Source organism: Nyctibius grandis, chromosome 4 (assembly GCF_013368605.1).
Source record: "Nyctibius grandis isolate bNycGra1 chromosome 4, bNycGra1.pri, whole genome shotgun sequence".
NCBI classification, from domain to species: domain Eukaryota; kingdom Metazoa; phylum Chordata; class Aves; order Nyctibiiformes; family Nyctibiidae; genus Nyctibius; species Nyctibius grandis.
Genome location: NC_090661.1, coordinates 50,415,957 through 50,435,830, shown reverse-complemented (window position 1 = coordinate 50,435,830; position 19,874 = coordinate 50,415,957).

Here is a 19,874-nt window from a genome sequence, read left to right as displayed (position 1 = left end):
AGTTCCATAGCCCTCAGTTCATAAATACAGTTAATTCATATTTGAAATAGACTTTTTCAGCAATTAAGGATAACACAAAGGAAAATAATGCCACTGATTTCTGCAAGCCATAATATGAACTAAATCCAGAGGCACAGATACGTCTCTACAGAGAGGTGTATATATATATGAAATACTAAAAACCAGCCTATATAATTATAGCCTTAGGAGTCGGCCCATATCTCAACCACCAGGTGGCAATTTCATCCCATTACATGTTCCATTAAGTAAGCAATGGCCTAAATGGTGTGGAAAGATGAATGTGTTTTCAGTTGAGCTGGTCTGTAGAAGGACCAAGAGATTTCCATGGCAGGCAGGAAAAATGGCTTTTCATCAGATAGGAGAGCTGATGTCTTCACATAAGTGGGATAGTTTTCCTTCTTTTATTTGTAGTTATTCTAGTGTTCACCCACAATCAGAGAAAATCCCTAGCTTCTCACCTCAGAACTAGCATTTACGTAAAACTTCGCAATCATAAGGGAAGTCCTGACCTCACTGAAGTTAAAAGGAACTTATCTCCCATTCAATCAGGGGTTTTGATCATGAAGGGGAAATGAAGAGAAAACAATTCTCAAGAAACTAAACTAAGTCCCTTATCAGCCCTTTCTTAAATGGAACCAAACCTGGCTTTTTCTATTACATGGGTTTTGAAATGATTACATAAATCCTCGCTGACCTTCAACATTTTCTTTGCAAACACCACATTCCCTGAAGTCTCTGACATCTCTCTTCAATCCCAGTGATGTTTGTCTTCATTTCTTCTCCTCAATAGATCTTCTAGATCTGGAGCTGAGTAAGAAAGAGAATATGTCTCCTTTGCAAGCCACATCAAGGAGTGACTCTTTCTTCCTCTGAATCATTCATTCTTGATCTTCACACACATCATAACAAAATAACTAATGACATACTTAAGCAAGCCCACATGGTAGCAGTTGACTGTTCTGTATTGCAGCCTCTCATATCCAGCTCTGCTTTGAGCCCATTTCCAAAACCAGATGGACATTACAAACCCAGAGACAAATTTAACTTTGTTCTGAATTCACTAGTGTCAGTGAGTTAAGATGCTTAAGATTACTAATGAGCTGTATTTCCTATTTTGTTTATAAAGGGTACTGACTATCAATCTACTTCTAAATTTTGAGTGTTTCATATTCAAAACTACATGGTTTTGATATCAAAAAGAGGGAGGAGTCACATTTTATATACATCTATATACAAATATTCTAAATCATTGATACTTTAGTTAAAGCCTTTGTGTGAACTGACTGTGTTCAACTTCCAGCTTTAAATTCTCCAGCTGCCTGGAAGGGAGTAATTGATGTATCTATTTCACATCAGTGTGGAAGTTTTGATAGAAATACCCCACACCTACAGATGAAAGGGTATAAATAAACTCACTTCTTTTCAAATCTTTTTCAAACAGGAAAAAAGATATATTCATGTGATGAGGCTATTTTCAAACCTTCAGCAATTACAGATGAGTCATTCTGTGTTTCCTGAAGTGTTCCTGATCAAGTTTGTCAAGCAGAAAAGTTTTACAGAAAGCTGTGCTCTGGTAGTGATTATGCATTTTCCACTGATGCTGAAATAGTCAATATTTTAGAGGTACTAAGTCGCCAGGTTTATATATTTCCCTTCACTCCAGATGAGACTTGAGGATTCAGTTCTTCTCATGCATAAACCAACACTGTAGAAAGCCAGCTCGGGAGGAAATATCTTATCCCCTTGTTATGTTGCTCCCGTATTTGAAGTCTAAACCCATTGTGTATGACAAATATCTGGGAGCATAAAAGGAAGAACTCTTCCAACTCCATTATCACAGAAATACTGTCACACCAGAACAGACTAGTTTCATTTTGCTTTAGTAAAGTGATCAACAAGCTTAACCTTTGTTTGAAACCTCTAGGGCTTTAACAAAACAAGTGCTGTGCTGATAACAGAAAGACCTTGTCAATGCATCCTTCCAGTGGGGCTATTACCAAGTGCAGACCGAGCATGCCCTTCCCCCGGAGAAACCCAGTAGATCAACAAGAATACTCATCATTTCTTTAAGACAACAGTACCTTTTCTGAAAAGTAAACTTGAAACGATTAAACCTGTATTGGGTTTATGTGGCAAGGGTTTGGTAGCAGGGAGTGCCTCTGTGAGAAGACACCAGAAGCTGCCCCCACACTGGCCAGAACCAGAGGAGAAGGTGGGGGAGAAGGTGTTTATAGTTTTGTCTCTGTTTCTCACTATTCTACCCTATTTTTAATAGCCAGTAAAGTAAATTAATCTTCCCCAAGTGCTTTCCAGCCAGCAGGATGTCAGCTTGGACTATCATTTCAGATGCTCCAGTCACACTGACAGAGCAGTGGGCCCACAGAGTCTCCATAGAGGTTGTTGCTCAATTACAGCCATGACATCCTGGTGATTCAATTTTTGAGTAGCCTACTTGTAAAGATAGATACCTTCACTTGCCATGCAGTAACCCCCTGAATGACGAGCAGCATCATGGCTCAGAAGGACATGCCAACCTGACAGCCCAGACAGAGCCAGGAGAAAGCGAAAGTAAAATTGAAATTGAAAATGAAAGTACCTTCTGTATAAATGAGTGACCTTGCAGTTGGTCAGTGTCAACTGCAAATATTATCCACCTGTCTTTTCTCAAAAGGCATGAAGAACATACAGGTGCCTCTTAAATCTGCTTGGGGATGTACAGGTTTGCTTGCAGCCATTGTCAGCTATCTCATGAACCAAGACTGATGAAAGCATTTGGCAACCAGGCCAGTAATTGAGAAAACTTACTCTTGGGATAGCTGCTTAAAACAGTTGTCACTAGATGCATGGAAAATTATGCCTTTAGCAATAACTGCATTATAAATCCCTTCCGCTTCAGATAGATTATATTAATTTTTTCACACCGGTAGCACATCAGTGGAGAATAACCAATTCCATGTTTCACAGATCTGATGCTGACAGCTGTACAAAAGAACATAGTCAGCTGGTGCACCTGGCCAGTAATTAAAGGGAAGATCAGAGCGTGTTCACTACTTGAGAAGAGTTTGCCAAAGGATATACTGTACTTGTCTTGTCTCCTGAGCAGGTGTGTGTACTATTCACTTATTAAAATGGAGAACTTTAAAACAGAAACAAAATTCTCAGGAACTTAATCAATCTCTGCTTAATGTTGCTGTGTATGAAGTTTTTAACACTAGTATAGAGAAGCAAATACTTTTTCACTACATGTGAAAATGGACTCCCACCCACCACAAACTTCTTAGGCAAATTCTAATGGGCAAGTCCTGATTTCAAAATGGTTTTGATTCCTAGTGGCATCCTACTTTTCCCCCAACCCTGTTCCCAGTATTATGTTTTCTAGAAAGACTATGAAGTGCTTATACAGCAATACCCTGAGAAATACAGAGTATTTCAGCCTAGAGTTCAAAAACTTCTCTGTTGTCTGAAGTAATTGTTGTACATTTTTCCTGCCTCACAGAAAGAAGGGTTGTCTTCTGAGGCATTTTGAAAGCATATTCTGATCATTTACTATGAAAAAAAGTAATGGTGATGCCACTCATAAATATATATAAAATACATATTACAGATGTAGAAAATCTATCTGTACTAAATACATATACTATATACACTTCATATGCTATATAAACACTACATGCTATAGCGAGTTTTTGACAGTCTGGGTCATTTCAAAACCTATTTCAACAAATCCACTCATGCTTTTGCAAGTACCACATTTCTTAACAAAAATACACCACAGCAGTCTTATTTTATTTTAGGTGCTTACAGATATCTCTGTAACAACAGAGAACATGCTAAGGAAACACGGAAAGGTTTAGATAAATACTAAAATCATTATAAAAGAAAAAGGAAAAAAAAGACAACTATTTTAACCAATTTCCCCCTTTTAGTTATTACATTTGAGAATTTTAATATGCAGTTGACATTTCAGGGGTTCTGATATGAGCTTCTCAGTATATCTGCATGTATCAGATGAGTCCTTCAGTCAGACGAGTGCTTTCACACAAATATCCCCATGCTTCATAAAAGCATCCCCAGCATTAGGTGGTTTTTAATGACACAGACTAGAATCTGGAGGGCACAACAAACTAAATTGTGCATATTATAACCATTAACAAGAAAGTCCTTTATTACCCAGAGATTAAATGTGTCTGCTGGTGCATCTTCCTGAATAGATATCTCTTCCTAAAATGTGTTTCACACAATACAAGGCTTTCTGACTTACAAGGTAGGTACTGAATTTGCTATGGACGTCTATTTTCTGCCTGTTTGAGAAGAAACATACCAACTTTTCCTTTAGCCACATCATCCTGCTTCAAATGTCAGACATCTCTGAGGCATAAAGAAACAAGTTGTAGCTTTCTCAAATTCATTTAAATGTAGTCTTTAGAAAATAGCCTTCACCTCCACAGCCAGGACCTGAGCTGCTTCAGTTCTTATGTTTTCCCCCTTTGCAAGAAAAGTTCCTCATTCCCTCTCTTGTGACTGAACCCCAGATCTATTTTGGACTGTGCACTGATTTTACTGTCTTGGATTAAAACCCATAAGCAGAAAATACTGCAAAATTTAATAACGGTCTGACTTACACCCCTTCCCCAACTGTTTCACTGCCATTGCTTCTTTTAAGAGAGAGCTTTCTATTGCTCAGACTTTTAATGGGGCTTTTACTCCTTTTTAAGGACTCCAAATTTTGAGTCCCATCCAAAGAATGTTTCCTGTTAAGATGTTACAGGATATTTCTGAAATGGCTGGTATTCAACCATGTGAGAGCAAAGTGCATGTAGCTTTCTCTGTTGGGGGGAAAAGACTGGATGAGTTGCTTTAGAAGAGGTTTATTTCTCTTCACACAGTTGGACATGTTTTCCTTCAGCAGACTCAGGCTTTCAAAGAGTCTGTTCCTACATCTTCATTTTATACCCAGCAGTAGCTCTTTTCAATACATAAACCACTAACCAATCTAATGGAAGAGCTCTACTTGTAATCTAAAAGCTTCTGGTATAAGAACATTTAAGTCCATCCGCAATTAATCACAATGTTTTTTAAGAGCATCTTCAACATTTTCTAAAAATAATGAAATGCTACCAGCACGTATCAGTTTCCTTGTAGCTGTTACTTGAATGTTAAAAAAAAACCCAGGAGGTTTTAAAAAGAAAGATAGCATTTGTGTTTAAATTAATGTTAAAAATTTCTTCCTGTCTTTCTTTCTTGTTTTTTCTCCCTGGGACTATGTTCTGGACTACCCACCTACTACTCAGTTGTCTATGATGTAGATTTTCCCAGTTTCATTACTTTCACAAGCAGAGCACATCAAATAATCTACAATAACTCATATTTATTTCATGACTGGAGAACAGCTGGCTAATCAAAACAAATTATAATCTCACTATAGTATTAATAAAAGGATATTTTTAAAGCAAGTCTTTATACAGAGGTTGCCAACTATTATAACAGTCTATTCTGTTCTCAGACCTAACAAACAATGTTCACTTGGCACTGTTCAGTACTTTTTTCATAGAATAACTTTTACTGAAGTTGGTGGTCCCTGTAAAATTTCAGGAAAAGGTGTATTTCTATTGTATGCCAATTTTCGAAAGCCTTGAGGGTGCAGTTTATCTTTTTGTGTTTAAGCCTCTAATTGTGAATACTGCTAAGCTAAGGATTTTTCTTAATGTGTTTTTGTTTCTATTGCTTGGTAGTGCTCTTCCTAATGATTGGCACCTGCAGTAGCTCTCTAGCTTTTTTTTAAGGGTGTTTCCCTTAAGAGCTGCACAATAATCTGAGAATGAATTGTTCAAAACTGCCAAAATTGATTTTTCCTGATTCAGAGTAAGGCCTTTGCTTTTTAGACATGCCTTTCTACCTGACATTTACCCATACTTTTTTGGTCCTGCTGACACACACATCACAACGTGTTGATTTTCTGGGATGTCATTTAGGAGTTCCCTTAAATAATCATCCACTGTATGGTTCAAGTCTCCCTTATGATTCATGAATGTGGCATCACCTGTCAAGGTATTGGCAATGATCTTGCATTTCTACAAAAAAGTGTTAAGTGATTGTAAGAAGGGGTGAAATGGGCTGTGAAAATGTTTTTATTATTAATGTGTAACTGTCTTTGGCATGCTTCAAAGGCAGGCAAACCATTTCATCACATCTACGATTGTATAATGAACCCTGGTAATTACTGGGAGGGAGAACACTAAGGGCATTTACTGGGATCAATGACAGTCCTAAAAAAGAAAAGGCTTATTCTTTGGCCACATTTACTACATGAAGAATTTTAGAACAATTTAGTAATCTGGCATTTAGTGGGGCTCACTGATTAAATTGTTTGATTAAATTCATTTGCCATTCTGACCATGCAAGTGGAAAGAGATGCCGCACATGTTAATGCAGTCAGTTCCTGAAATAACTGAGGGAAGGGAATGTGTCATAAGAAGTTTTCAGATGTCCAATATAATATTCTCTGCTTTTGCTTACAGAAAGGAATGGAGTATTAAAAAAACAGGAATAGATGTCATCACCAGCTTTAACTCTGTAGCACAAAAGGATATAATTACTTCTCTTTGCAGATAGTACATAACTGGGCACTAAGGGTTGTGACAGACAAGTGTTTTTTAGAGAAATCCCCAATCTCTCACCCCAGTTCAAGCTGTGCTGTTCTGCTTGTGCTCCCAGTGGGTTCTGCTGGCACTTTCTCATCTTTTGAGATAATCGGCCTTTTTCTGTATCTTGTAATACAGAAAAGCATTATCTCACATACCTTTAAAGTTTTCACTCTGTAAGAGTAAGAGAAGACATAACCATTGAAAAAAAAATTAAATTGAAATTCGGTGGATTTCCTGTCTGTTTACAGTGTGACCACCTAAAAAGAAGGATTTGCTTTCAATTCCAATTCCGCCCTGAAATGCAAAACAAATCTTAATTTTTTTTTTGTCTGCAATACACAGTAGCCACTGAATAGATGGAGATGAATACCTGTCTGCCATTCCTGCTTTGAGGAGGAAGTACTACGATGCTCTAAGAACCTAAAGCTGTAAATAGCTGTGAAGACAGATGCCTGGGTCATGCACTGGAAAGGATTATGATGTCATCTTAACAATATAAATTTCCAGCCCCTTCTTTTTCCGAAGTACTTATATACTAAAAGACCAGTTCTTCATGTAAGTCAAAAGTCTGATTTCAACACATTCAAGAAATTCCACTTTTTCTCCCCAGCACATTGACGTCAACTCTATAGAACCTCAGATTCTTTCCAAGCACACTGACACCAGTTCCACAGTACCTCAGACTGTGTAAAGCACCAGCCTAACACTGATTGGTCTTTTTCCTTTCAGTCTTTCATACACAGTAACAATCCATTTACCTCTGAAATCTCAGCAGTGAGACCTCAGCAAGGGTTCATGAGTGGAATTCAGAGTTTCTAACCGTAGCACTTAGGAGCTATACTTCTCTGCACACTAGATCTTCTGACAAGTGAAATCCTTCAGCAGCTTTCCAGCGATGAAGCAGCCAGGTGAACTTTGACAGTGTGCGCTATGAAGGTGTGTATCTCTGAAGCTGCAGGTCCATAAAGGTCTTCATAAAGGCCAAAATGTGTTGCCCGTCTTCTGCACACAATCAAGTCATCGAGAATATTCTTTTCTACTGAAATGCATCACAGAATCCGTCCCCATGAGCTATTAGTGCTCATAACACTTCCCTTCACAGGTATGACTGCTTGCTCCATCAGAAAAATGACAAAACTTTTAATCTTGTTATCAGATACTTAAACTGCCATGTGTAACCTAACCAAACTACAGACAGGGCATGTCTGAAGCAGTTCTCGATGCTTGCATGTGCTGTGTTCAAACAGATGGCTCTGGACTCTGCACATGTAGTTACAGCTACACAGTTTCATGTGTCTGGCATGACTTTTGAGCTCATTTTACTCCAAACATTTTTTTTCATATCCAGACCTCTAGAATTAAGGTTATCATGTACCTAACTGAAACAAGTCTTGGGGTTTAAAAAGATTCCCCTTCTACAGAACCATTGTAGTGCTTGATCTGAGAATATTTTCTAAATGCAGCTATCGTGCTGATTACTATCTTTTTTTTGTCTGACTACTCCAATGTCTCCTGCAGCTTTTTTGCTGCTGCTGCTATTTCTGCATCCATGGGGACCCCAGCAGAAAGAGATAGGACAGCACAGAAAGCACAGGTCACTAAAAATGTTATTTGGATCTGCTATATGATACCTCTTTTTGTGGATGAACATGCTAGATGGGACATGATTTACATCTGTGCAATCTCAACTACAGATGCAATTTCAGATTGAGTTGAATGCCTTTATTCTTTTAAAGCAGCTTACTGATCCAGTTGAAGAAATCCATGTCAGAAAAATCCCCTTTCATTTATTTTCAGTTAAAAGGTCAGTCAAACTATAAAACAGTAAATATCACTGTAGAAAATAACCTTGCAATCATTCATTTCACTAACAAATTGCTATACCATTATGTCTAGGGCTTCAGAAAGCAGATGGCTCAGTACATGCCTCATACCTATAAAGCCAAATCCTTCCGAATAGATCCCACCTCTTGCTCCAAACCACAGTGTGCTCACTCCCTCCAGGTCTTCCCTTCTCCACCAGCACCCATTGTAGGGCCACTCTTCACCTTCAACCTCACCAAGCTTTTCTGTTGCCATGAGGAGCCAGATCTCCCCTGGGGAAAAAACCTCTCTCTGTCCCTACCCTCTTCAGCAGGCTCTCTGCCTTTATTAGCAATCAGGGAGACACTGTTTTTCAGAAGGATTTTCAGAGCATTCCCTTCTCAGCTTCCCTAAGGACATATTATGCTAACGTGTCATCCTGAGAGCCTTTCCTATTGTGGTTTTTTTTTTTTTTGGTCAACAAATACCCCTTAGCTTTTCTCACCCTCTCAGACAAGCCTCTACTCTTATTTTTTCTACAAAAAAGTTTGCCTCCTGAGGCCCTCACCAACAGTATTTACTGTGTTTAAAAGATGAATCGTGTCAATTTGAAGCTTCTAGACTTGCTGGTGTTTAACACATCTAGTTATATACCTGCCTGAAGTTAGTATTTTGCCTAGATTTTTCGTTTTTGTTTCCTGTCCTTTGCCTGCCCTTGGCAAATCTTTTGCACAAAGCACAAGCTGTATCATCTGGTTTGCAGAGGCTTTACTGCTATTATGAATAAGGTTCAATGGCCCTGATCGTTTCTTCTTTTTTCTTCAAATTCTTATTAGGGCACGTCTCAACAAATATTACAGCAAATATCATGCTGTATATAACCTTTTATTTAGCAGTAGCTGCTAAGCTGAGAGTCCTGGGAATCTTATCCTCAGCCCTGAAATGTATGCTTAGGAACTGGAAACCTGAAAAACTTAGCACACACGTGCAAAAATATCTACTTCTTACCAGGTTCTGAAGTATCTTAAAAATGAAAGCCTGAAATCAGGTACATCTAAAATGTATTTACTTCAGCTCTTTTATACATTTGTCCACAAAACTTGAGACTTTTCCCTTTCTGAGGTCTCATTTTATTTCTTTCCAGATTCTCAGCACCCTGAGGGGTGTCTGGTTTTGCCAGAACTGTTATTATTACACTTTTATTATATAACGAAAATAGATTTGTAAACAGCAAGATGTACAATATGGTTAGAGTTTTTCTTGAATATGTATTGATTTTCATAACATTCAGAGCTAACTAACTGAGTTAAAATAGCAGAGAAAACAAACAAATAAAATGTAGCATTAGCACACAGGCTACAGACATGCAACCTCCATCACAGACTCTCCTGCAGGTTTTTAGAAATTTTTCTTTCTATTCTGGTCTTAGTCACAGGTGGTCCCTGGCATTCCAGAAAAACCTCTGTGTTTTTTGATTAATGAGCAAATAAAATATTAGTATGGAGTCATATATGAGAAATATAATAAATGACACTGATACTTCCAAGGTGCATACTTTTCTGGAGAAAAGTATTACAAAGTATTAATTGTAGTATTGCTGAGGGCAATCTTACCTTGCCTCATCTCATGAATTACTTAAGGATTCCAGTATTTCACCATTAGAGAGAAAAGCCTTAAAGCAAGATATAAGCACTGATTAGTGAAGGTAGGTATATACAATTTTTCTATCTGAACGCATATAAATGTAATTGTGAAAGTAGTTATAACCAGTACTCCAGTTTTGCAGCAGCAAATTTGGAGGATTTTCAGACAGAAGAAAATGGGGAAATTTAAAGGAGGAGTTTTCCTATTCTGCAGCAGGAAGGTTACTTTAAACAAAGACGCAGTGCAGTGTGAAAATGTGAAAAGTACCAGAAACATTCCATGAACTGATGGTGGAGATGACCACCACTCCCCATCACCTCTGCAAGCATATTCTACTATGAAACTCACAGCTTTTTTCCTTCTTTGTAACAGCAAATACGTTTCTCAAAATATATGGTTCCATACTTAAAGGATATTTCTGTGTTACTCTGAAATGCAGCAGAATAATTCAGGTATTTTTCTTCCAGCCAAGGACTAGAAATGTAACGTTTTTAAAAAGATAACAGAGACTCACAAAATCACAGGCTGTCAGAATATCTGGTAGAAGAAAAAACCTTCATCTATAGCTGTAATCTCAATATATTTGTGGCAGAAGTAGTAATAGCTGACCACTCCCTGAAAATTAATATTATTAGATAGAAGAAGTTGTTATCTCATTATTCGCCATCTGCTTTTTCAGAGAATCTTTTGTTCCCTTCTCGTGACACATTACAGATTTTTTTGTCTGTTTCTTTATGTTTTATACCATTTTGAAACTCCAGGCCTTAGACAGAGCTTTGGCCCGCACCTCTTGTGTGCGTGTTTGCCTGAAGAGGCACCATTATGATAGATAGCTGCTTCCATACTTCACAGAATCCCTCTGGTTGGAAGGGACCTCAGGAGGTCTTCAGTCCAGCCTCCCGATCAAAGCAAGGTTAACACCGAAATTAGACCAGGTTGTTCAGTGTTTTATTCAGTTGGGGTCTGAAAACAATCGGCTTGCACTCTCCCCTTTTCAGTTGTTGTAAATCCAACTTGGGGTAGATTCTGAAAACTTGAACTAAAATGGGCTTTGTTAGGCATGGGAATCAAACCCATGCAAATTCACATTTAGCACAGTTTAAATTCTATGCCTTTACTACTTGACTACGTTTTCTTGGTGATGTGCAAGTCATGCAACCAAAAATTTACTGGCCCAGGGCATCTGTCACACAATCATTAAGACACAGTTAAATAAGGTGTGTATGATGAGGGTTTTCTGAAAATATTTCATAGCTAGGAAATGCAAACATCCTATAGCTTTTGAAGTACTTGAAATGGCTTTTGTTCCCTGTCCCCGGTGCCACAGACCTTGTTTTGTGAACCTTTAGCAAACATAGCATTTGGGGGCCTCTCAATCTCTAATATAACTACTATCACTACAAACATTATCTGCACTTCACAGTTAGGCCAGGTGCAAAGGCATATAGTAATTTGCCTAACAAAGCTGCTAAACAGACTTGAAAGCAGATCTCCCAAGTCATAGCTGTTATCTGACTTCCTTTCTCACTGTCATGGTAGGATTTATAACGTCACTGCCACACTAAACCCAAGACGCACCTCTGGCATCTGAAGACATCAGCCATTTCGCTTGGCCTGATAATTGGGATGTACTCAAGGAACTATTTGGTGCATGCATTTGTCACTATCATCTGTATTTTTGTCCATCTGTATAGCATGCTTCCAGTAAGTTCACTGTGGAAAAGCTCCCCATCTTTCTTCTCCTTCCCCTGCTCTTGGTTAGCAAAATAATCACTGCAGGTAACCTGACAGCAGATGATTAATGCAGGGAAGGGCAGACTGTCTTTCACAGATCTGTAGCTAATAAATCCACTTATGCTTTTCCCCTTGCTTTGACCAATCAGTTTAAAATTCATGAGCTTGAGCCATACCACTTGTGAGGGCAGTCTCAGCCCAAATTAAAGAGCGATCCATGCTCAGCCAAAAAGAGAAAGTCCACTCAATCCTCAAAGTCACAGTCTCCACAGTGACCAAAGCACAGGGTTGTCTTATTACACCACCAGCGCAAGAGGATTTGATGGGGCCCAAACGCAAAGTCATATTGTCTAATTTGCCCTGTCACCATAAGCTTTAATGCAAGCCTCATTGCAAGGTTCAGCAATAGAAGGCATTTAGCATAAACTACTAACGTTCATAAAGTTCTCTGAAATCTTTAAGCCCAAACATTGCGCTTCTTTCCACGGCATGTGAGGGTTTCAGGCCTTAAGACAGTAGGTGGAATAAGTAGGGCAGAGTTGCTGTGACTGTGCAATCATTGCTGAGTCTTCTGCAGTACCTCTTTCCCCAGATCCTATTTAATTGAGACAAAGGTCATACTCTCATGTCAAATTAATGAAACTTAATACAGTTAGTTTTCCTTAGAGACGTGTCACTTCTTAGCAGGAAGCTTCAATGAAACAATGGCTTGCAAGCTCCTGAGGATACAGTTCTCATCTTGTGCCTTTTAACTGTCAGTCACACCTACAGCACTCTTGAAACAAAGATGCGGTTGGATGGTTCACCTGGGTGAGCTGTTCATTCAAAACCTGCATCAAGAGGAGATAGATTCATCCCAAGGACTCACAAAGGTCACAGATCTCATGCTGACTCCTGTCTGTCTCTCCATTTCATTCTTCAAACTAATAATACTACTGCCACAAAACAGCTAATGAATTGGAGTCCCCAGTTCTTGTCTCCTGCCTCCCTTTATCCAATAAAAAGTGGGGGGGCTAGCTGCAGGGATTCCTGCTTTCTGGGTCTATGTGAACACGATCAAGTCATAAGCTGCAAGGAGAAATCAGCTCAGTATTGACTCCTCTTAGCTCCTGCTGGACTTGTCCCTGGAATACATAACCAAAGCAGATGTTAACGGGAGGAAAATTCGCTTGGAATGAAAGTGAGCATAAGAAACTCTGGTTCCATGACTTGGCACAGCTGAGACATGAGCTTTCACCACATCCTGCCTGTCTTTAGACACATGTAGCTACTTTTCACTTCCCATGAAACCTACACTGACAGCAGTATCTGAAGGGCTTTGCAACAAGCCTGTTGCAAAGTGCAGCTCTCCCTGTATCCCTTGCTTCCAGTCAAAGGTCCTAATTCTTGCACCTGATTTCACTTCCCACTGAGAGTGTTGTGCCTCTCGCCTGCTGCCATACATTTAAAACATCATTCTGGAGCTCATCTCCCAACCTGCTTCTCTCTATCACCCCCCAGACTCTTTTTGAACTGATCTGTTGTCAAGTGTCTTGTCTTATATTTGTCTTGCCTCATCTTAAAATACAAGCTCCTTGGGGCAGGTAACATGTTTCTTTCTATGTGTTTAAAATGTGTGCGATTTGATCCCACTCTATAAATGTTTTAGAATAACAATAGTACCAGAGGATGCTTGCACATCTCAAGTGTCAGGCCAAATAAAAGATGAACATTTTACACTCTGCTAGAGTCTTCTATTTGTAGCATAATTGAAAGATATTATTGTAATTGGTTGGCAAAGCCATCAAAGTTTCAGCACAGGCCTTTACAAAATGAAAATGAACGAAGCAGCTATGGAAATGACATCTTAATAAGAAAAATGAAATTTAAACCCCTAGTGCAAGTACAGTGTATAATCCATTACATGGAGATCAGATGAGATATAAATACCTCAGGGATATAAGATTATTGATCTGACATGTCATCTGTTTTTGTAACCACAAAATGGCAAACAACAGCCATCTAGACACTCCACGGTGCCTAACTTCAGCTTTTTCATGGAGGGTGAGAAGAGAATTTAACAGCCTGCACTGTCAGGCAAGGTCTTACTCTATTTTGGGTGCGGCTTTGTTGCTGGGCTTTTTTTTCTTCCTGTTCACCTAGAAAGTATTGTCAGGGCCCAAATCAATTTTTAATTAACTCTCTGGATCTGAAACTCAGTGGATGAAGGTTCAATTCCCAGTCTAGCCACACTGTTAATCTCTTTATAACTCAGTTGCTTGCTTGGGAGATTGTCCTGGTTTCATTGGAATTTGGTTTCAGTTTGTGGTCAGCCATGGTGATCAAGGCCCTTAGCAGTTAAATGCAGGGCAGTTGACCCAGACCCCAGGCTGGCCCACAGGTGTATTCTACAGCATTAACATCAAGTTCACTATAAAAGGGAGGGGTTGGCAGGAAGAGGTGGGGCTTTTCTTGTCCTCCTCTCATTTTCAGCAATTGCTATTCCTGGAGCAACTTGCTGGTGCTTTATAGATAAGTATAATTTTTGTCTCTTTTATGTTGTCATTTATATTGATTTCTTTATTTCATTAAATCTGTTTAACTTCAACCCACAAGTCTCCTTCTTTTTCCCAATTCCCTTCCTCATTTGGGGAAAGGACACTGGGTGATAGAAAAACTGTTTGTTGTTTAGGCCTGGGTGCACGCTAAATGTAGACAGAGATGAACCAGTAAAGCTTCCCTTTACTACACACATGCGGAGGAGACATTTGGTAATCTTCATGATATGCTAAAAGACTGCATCAGTGCTGGGTACTGATGTATTCAGACAGCTACAAAACCTCAAAGACATAGAAAAAGGACCCATCAAGACTGGATGGTAGAGCATGGGAGCTGAGGAAGGGTTGACTCCTGGAAGAAGTTACTCCTCCCAGGGAGCTCAGCTGAAAAAGCTGGTTGTTTTTAGTAGATTATCTCTTAGTTCTAGAAATCCCATGTTTCTCATTGATTTTGAACTGAAAACAATGAGGGCTAACAAGTCTCCATCTCCTAATCCTTCCCTGTTCATCTAGTAAGAAATCCTCATCCAAGTGCAAGTTATTTCAGTGGAAATGACCTGTCCTGGTGTTTGTATCATTCGTATTTCTGTTGGGGTCCAGCACCTTATGAACCAGTATCAAGCAGGGAAACAGCTCAACATGAAGGCAGCACAGGCAGCTGACAATTCAAAGGGTGGCAAAAGTCAGAGACTGTTTATCTCCCTTTTAAAAAACCTCTAGTGCCTCCCTAACGCACCAGAAAACACACAACAGAGCAGGATCTTGAACCCAGGTCTCACTCTAGACAGATCTTCCTGATTTCACCCAAATCATCCAGCAGCTCCAACAGTGGACAGTAGTGAGGACATTTTGCAGAAAAATGTGTTTCAGTTATGGATACTTAATGCTCATGATTTAATGACATACCATGGTCAGTGCAGCTAACTTAAAGGCACAGCAAGAAATAGGACGCTCCTGCTGTGGATTTACCATAGCCAGCTTTTAGCCTGAACCAGCCGTGCTGGTGGGAGCTGTAACTCACGCACCAACGCTGCGTCTTAAGTGCAGGCACTGCATTTCCAGTCATTAAGCATAGCTGGGGAAAAAAAATCTCTTGCTTAGCACAGGCCCAAATACACATGTAGCTTCATTAGAGAGGACACATGACTATGCATTTTCAGTCTGAGCATGCAATAATCTATCTCATGAGATTTTGGCAGATTTCTGTCTTATCTGGGTTTTGTAGCAAGTCAGTCAAAGGCTCCTGATTAAAAAGGTCTTTTGTCATGTGCACAGCAACAGACTACAGGACAGCTAGAATAATTCACTGAACTTGGATAACAGTGTACAAGTGATATCCTTCAGATAAATACAGATGGGAATACTTAGCTGAAAGTAATGTCATAATCTACAATAATCATTAATGTAAAACATGAAATCCACAGTCTTACTTCCTTGCTCAGCAGTAAATAAACCCTTTGATCTCAAGGGCTGAGTCTCCTTTACTTGTAACATCCTTACCAGCAGATTTCTAGCCACAGAGTGATTACAGGAATTAATGAATTCTTTGGAAGGAAAAATTGCACCAAGTTCCACAAGTTGCTCTAAAGACACTTAAAGAGAAGAAAGGGAATATTTTATTTCTTGAAGTCTTTCTAACTTTACTCCAAGCTTCAGCTGTTGTGCAATATCCTTCCACATGACTGGAAAAGTGCTTAACATTATAGGAAGGAACAGCCTGCTAAAGCGTGGTCTGCTTTTAGACATGCGTCCTGATGTTTCTGTTTGTCTGATCTACTGCCAACCAACACAAACGTTACCCAGGTGATCCCTCTCCATCTCTTGCAGAACTCCTCTTTATGCTGTACATTTTAGGCTGTTTCCACTTAAGCCATGTGCACTTTATACAGATTTCATTAATGTCTGAGTCATTACATTTGTTCAGCAGTTAATGGGAAATATTAAGTGTACTGGAATAAATAAGGCTAAGTGGAAGAGGCCTTAATGTTTGGCTTTCAGTAACCTCTCTTGTCCAGCCACAAGCCCTCACTCTTCACACACTGCAGTCTACACATGTTCTAGTGAATGAGCTGCAGGGAAGGAAGGCTTGAATAGGAAGACACAAGGGGCACTACTCCAGGGCAGCCACAGGTTGCTCCCAGCTACCCGTGTCAGCTGTAGCAGTGGTCGTTTTCAGCCCTGCAATGTGGCAAGTGTGACTCTGAAGTGGCTTGCAGGCAACTAGCGTGACAAATGCCACAGCTTGGAAGCTCCTTTTGTGTTCTAGAGATTAAGGAGAGGTTGGAAAATTTGAGTTTCTATTCTTGGCTCTGTCACTGAGTTTTGTTGTGTGACCTTAAGGATTTTTTTTTTCACGCTTACCCACCCCACCACATCCCTTTTTCTGCCTTCTCCATTTAGATTGTTGCTACCTAAGTCAGATGCTTCACCCTCTGCATATTTGAAAGCTTACTGATCTAGTGAGGATCCTTTCTTGACAGAGAGTTAAGCATCAGAAGGCATGAAATAGGAATATTCCTGGTTTTTAAACTCTTTTAGGTATAACCTGATCGAGACCGTGCACCAGGTGCAGTCTCAGTAGAGCTACTTGCCAGCTTCACTCTGGCTGCTCCAAAATTTACTTTGCTGCTATATTACCCCCATATCTAATTAAGATAATCTCAAGGAAGTGAGGCACTGGGAGGAATGAAGACTTCAGAAAACATAACTGCCTTCAGGAGAAAAAGATTCCCTTGTGAATTCAACTTTTTCTGTCTGATTTAAATGTCATAGCATTTTCCTCTCATCCCTCTCACCCTTATCTCAGCTTCCAAGGTCTGCAAACTGTTTGAGAGAGCAGTACATGGATATGGAACCATGTTGGACCGGTTTTTATATCTTTGCCTTGTTCCCATGAATGTTCTTCTATTGTTGCTCCACCTGATAGCTCTAAGGTATCAGATTCAAACAGTGGGCTCACTTAAAACACCCCGAGTACCTTGTAGGAAAGACCAGAGAAGCTGGCATGCCCTCTTTGAATTCCAGACTTTTTTGCCTCTTGATATAACAGATAATGAAAAGAATTGAAACCTCAACTGTTTTTTTTGTCATCCAGCATTCTTAGTGCAGATCACCAGAACAGCGATGCAGCTGCTTGGAGTGCTTCCAGACTTATTCCTGTATTTCTACTATTAAGCAAATATTGTTCATAATCAGTCGCTCTCTGGGCTGTTGAGGCCCATCTTGAACATAGACAGATTGTTGTCTGCATCCAGTCAATGGTACCACAACTCTGGTACCAGCATCTCAGTCCCTTGAACTATCTCTTTCTGCAGATCATGTTACATGCTGGAATGTGCCACTATTCAATAACATGTGAATGACAGAGCATTTTCTCAAATTACACTATTCGTGATTGCTTCCTAGCTTGAAGCAGAGGGAATTGATACTGACTACAGATGTCCTGACTACAGATGAACAGATATTCTGTCAGATTTTTCTCCAAGCAGCCCCAACCACTGAATCTCCCCTGCAACAACTTAAATAGCTCCTTCAGCATCTGCTGTTTAGTATCAGTGTCATCCACCCTATTTTTCATTTTCTTTGGTTCAACCATAATAGACTTCTCAATCCCTGCTCCAGTTTGATTTAATCTTGTCTGAATGTAGGGAAGGAGTCAGAAACTTATACAAGCATCCACATAAAAATTCTCACCAGTAGCTTTTGTGATGGCACTAATTCTTTCCTTCTATTGGAAATACACTGAGAAGTACTACTGCTAGCTTAGCTGATCCTGACATTTGACCATGAGTTTACTTCAATGTTTCTTCTTGTTTCTGGTCATGTACTCATCTTGAGGATATTCCAGTTAAAAATGTTACTCTAATATATTCCTACAGATGTTTTTTCATCAGCAAACATCAAAATACACTTTTATCATAGCTATTAATTAGATATCAAACAAGATTAGCTACAAGACCAACCTTTGAGGAAATCTGCTAATTATCTACGTCCAACATATTCGTTCTTCTTCAGTTCAAATTCTGTTGCTATCATAAAACAAAAAAAGGAAAACCCCAAACCCTCTGTTACAAAAAAGAAAAAAAATCTAGGTTAGAATAGTATGAGATATTTTGTCCCATTTCCCACTTCTCCACATGTATTTAATTATGCTTTCAGTTAATATTTTTACTAACAGGCTGTATCTATTGCTCATACAGCATTTTCCCCCTCTTTAATTGCATCATTTTTTATCTTTTCTGGTATTTGACTTGAAACGCAGGCTACAAGTCTTCAGCACATATTACTACAATTTCCGAACTAAAGCATTTTATGCTTTTGAGCTTTGTTTCTAACTCACTGTAATCTTTTCAACTTTCATCTCTTCACCCTTACTAATCTTTGTCTGTACTCTTAATATCAACACTGCCATCACTATTATTATCAAAAAACTGTAGCAAAGAATTCTGTTTGGTTTGAGGTGTATCTCAAGCTCATCCTCAATGAAGAACTATTCAAGTTTTCTGTCTTCTCATTTTCTCTAAATGTTTGAAGAAACCATTGCCGCCCTGCGCAACACCTAACTCAGCTTGACTGCTTCAGTTCCACTTTTTTTCTACCTTTACCAGCTTGTTTTGCTGATTGATGCTTTTTTCACTTTTTATTTGCAGATATGTTTCACTTGTTTGCTTGAATGCACTTCAAATACACTTATCTATATTCTCCTAATTTCTTCTCATCCTAATCTGTTCTCTGTTCCTTGACAAAGAATATCCAAAATACAGGTCTGAAATACCCCACAGAATAGTTGTGCTGATGACCATTTTAGCTGACAACTAGGTCTGAGCCCTATTTTCCATGCCTGAAAATCAGAACCACTATTGCTTACTCTACAAAGGCAGATTCTCTAGCCACCTACAGAGATCCCTACTTTGTGTAAAGGAAAAGGTTACCTAAGACAAGCAGTCTGTTTTTTGTATTTCTGCAATGAATGTAGCTCAGCATTTCCTGTGCAGATCTCAAAGAATTCCTCAATACAATTCTTGCCATCTAGGCAGACTCTCTATCTTCCGTCTGCTTTCCAGATTCAGCTATCCCTACGTCACCCTCTTTTATACTCATGTTTATCATTTTCTAAAGGTCCTTCCTGGGACATAGCAATATAGTCAAGTTTGTATTCACAGAATCATAGAATGTTAGGGATTGGATTATACATCTATAAACAAACCTCAGATACTCCAAGGGAAGTTCCAGGCTTTTTGTGTATTTTAAAACATTTCTTAACCTTTTTTCCCCTTAAATTGCTAAGCAGCAAGAAAACTCAATACTAGGGGGTGCCATCATTTTAATTATGTAAATGAAGAAATTTGCAGATGAGTTACATGCAGTAATGTCTTAGAATGGACATATCCATTGCTGGAGGGCTAATTCCATTCTTTACACTGAGGCCGGTCAGTACAGGTTTCACAGATATTACTTTTACTTCTCACAAGCTGCTTCTTCAAAGTGGGTA